Source organism: Macaca mulatta, chromosome 14 (assembly GCF_049350105.2).
Source record: "Macaca mulatta isolate MMU2019108-1 chromosome 14, T2T-MMU8v2.0, whole genome shotgun sequence".
Taxonomy (NCBI): domain Eukaryota; kingdom Metazoa; phylum Chordata; class Mammalia; order Primates; family Cercopithecidae; genus Macaca; species Macaca mulatta.
Window position 1 is genome coordinate 54,349,443 of NC_133419.1, and position 5,999 is coordinate 54,355,441.

The 5,999-nt window shown below is 34.4% G+C and overlaps 1 pseudogene; it reads right to left on the minus strand.

Moving 5' to 3' along the window:
• Positions 1-372: 372 nt before the first annotated feature.
• Positions 373-2,725, minus strand: LOC100430186 (activating transcription factor 7-interacting protein 2-like; annotated as a pseudogene).
• Positions 2,726-5,999: the final 3,274 nt, after the last annotated feature.

Consider the following 5,999-nt stretch of genomic DNA (forward strand, 5'->3'; position numbering starts at 1 on the left):
TGTAAACAACACAAATATGGAAAAAATGTGGTATAATATATAATTATTGAAGACCTCTTTTTTGGGTAAGATTTTCAGAAAACTCAGGGATAGAGTTTATATCACAGAATGGTCCATACCATCCAAAATATCTTTTGATTGGACAATAAAATAATATTTGTTGGAAGCTAAAAACTGAGTTAAAGTACAGGCCATTGGGAGTGGTAAAGCTTTAATTTCTCCAACCTTCTTATTAACTTATTAACTTATTATTAGGGTTCTCATAACACAGGAAGAGGTGGTAAGTTTCTACAGGAGAACACTGGGTCTCAAAACGCATTTCACTTTCAGCTCAGGCTTCTGGTGAGGAAGTGTGTCTGAGATTTTAATCTACTAATTCAGGTATTAGTGGTGGTGGTTCTGAGAGTGGTGGCAGGTGCTCAAAGGACTCAGGAACCTGGGCTGCATTTTGTGCCAATGAGGTTGTTTCTTTTGAGTTTAAAATAGCTTTCAAAGGTACTCCAGGGTGGATATTGGACTTTCTGTATTGCCGTTGGATAGGCCTTCTTTTGTCAAATCAATTGTAGAATCGAGTTTCCTCTGTACAGCCATAACTTTAGCAATGGGAGAATTGATGGAATTTCCTGATGTAATTTTTCTGATATCTGTTGGATTTGATTTAACTGGAGTTGTCAAATTAGGACTTTTCACTGAAATCAACATAAGATCATCATTGTTACTTTCAGAAACACTCATTTTGATCTGGTGACAAATTAATTTTTTACTTCCTTTTTCTGAAGGGTTAGAAGGCTCATAATTTTCAGAAGACTTTCTTTAAACTGGACTATTAACTGACCCCAGATTCTGTCTGTTTTTGTTTTTTTTTTTTTTTTTTTTCTGAGACAGAGTCTCACTCTGTCACCCAGGCTGGAGTACAGAGGCGTGATCTGCAACCTCCGCCTCCCAGGATCAAGTGATTCCCCCACCTCAGCCTCCCGAGTAGCTGGAATTACAGGCACCGGCCACCATGCCCAGCTAATTTTCGTATTTTTAGTAGGGACAGGGTTTGACCATATTGTCCACGCTGGTCTCGAACTCCTGACCTCAAGAGATCCTCCTGCCTTGGCCTCCCAAAGTGCTGGGATTACAGGCATGAGCCACCGTGCTGGGCCCTGACTCCAGATTCTTATCCAAATTCATAGTCTGAATTTGCAACCTTACAGGCTCCATTACTGGATAACATGTTTGGTTCCAAACAATTCCTTTGAGAGAATAATACTGTTTTAATATGTCTTTGGAGTTTTGCTATTTTTGTGAAGCAATTCCTTCTTTTGTGAAGCAATTCACAAAAATTCATCAGCTATTCCTTCATGTTTTGCTATTCCTTCATGGAGCTATTCCTTCACGGAGTTTTGCTATTTTTGTGAAGCAATTCCTCCTTTTGTGAAGCAATTCACAAAAATTCATCAGCTACTCCTTCATGTTTGTTCCTGCACTCTATCTTCCCAGTGCATTCGTTCAATTCTTTCAGTTTGTTATCAAATAGTTCATAATTTTTACTATAGATAATCAAATATCTGACCTGTTCCAGGAATGCCATTTGCCTTTCCAAACCTACACAAATATTTTCATTAATTTGCTCTGAAGTTTTCAAGCATTTAATCTTTTCTTTGTTTTCCGAAAACATCCTCTTCTTTTGATAATGGCTGTTGTTATCAGTGTCAAGTGATGACTGCCAAGTTGAATCTGCACTTTCACAATTTGAAATGCTGGAAGGACAGGTTCTACTAGATTCTTCAGTTTTCAAAATGTCATCAACACAGTTGGTTACAAGTGACTGAATTCACCAGGTTAGGTGTTTTCTCAACAGGCACAAAACATGAGCCTTCTGAACTTAAAATGTTGTCACTTTAATAAAAGGCAAATGTGATTCTGAATTGGAGTTTGTTTCTAAATGGAAAACCATCTGGTCAGTTTCTTATTATCCACAGTACTGGTTGCTGTAGACTTTGGCATCTGAACACCACTCAATAAACTCAGTGGACAGAAACTGGACTTTAGACTACAAGCCCCTTTGTGCTCAAAAAGGGATCCTGTTACATTCGTCTAATATTCAAAATGGTTTTCAGAATGGTTTTTAGAAGTGTTCAGTGAATCTTTTGCCTCTTATATAAAGACTGTGCTTGGGGAATCTGTTGTTTTACTTGGTTTTCGGTACAGACAAACAACCTGTTCCAATTTTGTTTCGGAATGAACGATTTCTTCTACTGGTTTTCTGCAATTCTGAGAGAATACTTTACTTTCTCTGGTATCAAACTTTTATTAGAGTCCAATGAGGAAGCACCATTTTCAGAATGTCTTCATTTGCTAGTTATGACACTAGGACTGAAATTCTGATTATCACTTCGAACATTACTCCCGGCTGCTGCTGTTTTCAGTGCTTCAACATGCCTTGACTTATTCAGAATCTCCACTTTCTTCCGGCAACCTGGGGGCATTGTTTTATTTTTTTATTTTTATTTTTTGCTTTTAATGTCTTCCCTTTACTTCTATCCGGACTTGCCATCTTTCATATCCAGCAATGGATCCAAACCAAGAAGAAATCCCTAATTTACCGATATATACCAGTTCTTAAAACACACAGATCACTTCCAGTAAGGCACTGGTTCATGTATTTCTATTGAAGCAGAAGTCAATCTTAGGATGTAGTCTGTACATGTCTGCAGATAAGATTCATAAGTGCTGAATTCAGTGTAATTAGTCCTTCATTCAGATGCTTCATTTTGGCATTTTCAATTGCTTTCCTGTGATATAACTTATCTTTATCTTGAATGGCCTTCCCCATTAGTTTTGCAAATAGTTATGTCGCAGGTCATTTACTGGCTAGAGCAGTGCCACTCCAACCACCTGGTCCCCACCTTTTCTTCTTAATCCCAATAGAGGTATATCAAGGATGTTTGTCTTCTCAAAGGACTAACTTTGGGTTTGTTGATACTTTCCATTGTACTTTTGTTTCATTAATTTCTGCTTACATTTATCATTAATTTGCTTCTACTTTATTTGCTATTAATGTGCTGTTAGTTTTCCAGCTTTTAGAGAAATGTGCCTGAGTCAATGATTTTTTTAGTCTTTCTTCTTTACTGCACACACACACATGCCACGCACACATATTTTGATATTTTTATTATTATTCAGCTTAAATATTCTACTGTCCTGTATGACTTCTTCTTTGACTCATGGGTTATGTTGAAATATATTTCTAAGTTTTTAAATATATGAAAAATTCATAATTATGTCTTTGTTATTGATTTCAGGTTTAATTGTAAAATTTTCAGGGAACATTCTCTGTATGATTTCAGTTCTCTGAAATTTGTTGAGATTTGTTTTATGACCCAGCATAAAGTCAATTAGAATATAAATATTTCATGTATACTTGAAAAGAAAAAAATGCATACTCTTAATTTGTTGCGTGGAGTATTTAAAAAATATTTATGAGGTTGTTTGCTAATTATGCATTTAAATGTCTCTATTATTCTCTTTTTTGCCTGTCGAATATCAAGACCAATGTGTTAAAAAAATCTTCCAATACAAGTGTGGATTTGCTTACTTCTCTTCATGGTTGTGTCAATCTTTATACATTTTGAAGGTGTATTATTAAGTGCATAAACATTTTAAGTTTATTTTTCAGTTGAATATTTTACAATTTTGAAATGTCCCTGTTTATTTCTAGTCATGTTTTTTGCCATGAATTTTGCTTTGTCTGGCAAAAATACAACTATATAAACTTTTTTATCATTAATGTTTAGATAATAAAATTTTGTCCATTCTTTTACTTTCAAACTTTCTGTGTTTTAATATTTTTCTCTATGTCAAGGTTTGAATACTATCTAATCACCTGCTATGTCCGATCTGCAGTTAAGCCTGTGCATTGAGATCTAAATTTCAAATACTGCAATTTTGGGTTCTAGAATGTCCTATCTAGACATTGTATCTAGATCTATGGGGAGATACTTTGAGATCATCAAAACATCCTACTCCTCATCAAATTTTCTCCTTCAATTTCACATATATTGATGATTTATGCCTGATCCAGTCTTTATTGTGATGGCTATAAAATAGTGATTTTTCCACTTCTACTGCTTCCTCCATATTTACCAGTTGGCATTCTACTGGAAGAAATATTTGCAGCATTTATCAACTGAGCACCCCCCCTTCTCATCCATCTGTCTGTCTATTATATACCTGTCTATCACCTATCTATTACCTAAACTCATCCCTATTTAAACAGGTTATAATATATAATTATATATATGTATAAAACATAATTATATGTCCCTATTGTTTTGATGCTCAAATTGTCCCAGATTTGATCCAGTCAGTGACCTTTCAAGGTGGTTTCTTTATCTTTGTAACATACTCTCATTTTATTTGTTTTTGAGTGCTTTCTTGTTTTCTGGAACTAAAAAAAAAAAGTTTCAAATCTATCTTGTACCTTCCCTGAGAAATGAGCCATTTCTCCAATGATTCCTGGTTTCTTTTTAATGATTTCCCTTTAATGACTTTGGCACTAGATACACTCATTGCTACTGGAATGTCACTATTTCTATGTCTTTTCATTGTAGAGCTAAGGAATATCTTACAAATAAGAAGTCCTGCATTCATACTGGCATTTACAGTTCCCATCCAGCTCCACAGAGTTCTTTCTCACATTTCCTTATTTAATATTGAGACCTCTCTCTTCCACATTTAGAATCCTAGCTCCCAAAAACACCAAGCCATTTACTCAATCACTCAGTCCTACGATGCATTCAAATTAGTTTCAAAATAGCTTTACTTGCACCACCAAAAGGAAGCTTTCTGAAAAATAGTTCAAAATTTGTAGTTATTTTCTCTAAACTGAGGATATATAGTATAGTCAAAGAGCTGTGTTCAAAAGTTATTTGGACCAGTGTTTTTTCCCCCTACAATGTGGTTATATGATTAATTTGAAATACAGCTGAATTTCTATGTCTGTTTGCATTTAGTTTTAGTTAATTTCTCTGTTCCTGATGATTTTATTTTGCTTTTTGGGTTATGTAGGACATTAACATGATTCCAAAAGTCAAAATTATGCAAAAAGGCCCATAGAAAGAGTAGCAATATTTGCCCTGCCCCTTCAATCCCATTCCTCTTATATTTGTAAGTAACTTCTTTTACTGTTTTCCTCCTTCATTTCTTTTGGCAGAAGTAAGCAAATTACATGTTTTATTGTTTTTATTGTTTCCCTTTATTTGTTACACTAAAGATGGCATTCTATACATACACTTTTGCAGTATGCTTTTGGCCCCTTAAAGATATATTCTGAAAATTACTTCACATTAGTTCATGGAAATAGTCTTCAGGTTTTTTTTAACAGATGCAAGATACTCCACTGTATGTAGGTGCTATATATTTTTTTTCAGCCAACCTCCTATATGTAAGCATCTAAGCAATTTCCAGTATTTTGCATTCACACAAAATGCAGCAGTGAAAAACTTTATGCACATTGCTGGCAGTGTATTTTCAGAGTAAATTCTTAGAAATAGGATTACTAAGTCTAAGGCTTAGCGAATATGTAGTTGTATCAGATATTCTCAAATTCTCCTTTACAGAAATTACACCATTTTTTCATTCCCATAGGCAATACATGAGACTTCATATTTCCCTGCAACCTCATCTACTACACATTTATCAAGCTTTTGAATTTTTCCCAATCTGAAGGGTAAAACATAATCTCTTAGTTTAGCTTAAACTTTCATTTATCTTATCTTGAGTGAGGTTTTGTATTTCAGATATTTAAGAGCTATTTTAATATGTTTTGTAAATTGTTTGCTCATGTCTTTTGTCACTTTACTACCATTTTTTGTCACTTTTCCCTCTCAATCAAAAACAATTCTTTATATATTAGGGATATCAACCTGCATCTATAATATATATTGCAAGTATTTTCTCACAATGTGTCATTTGCATTTTGAGTTACTTATGGTATTCTTTGCCATTAA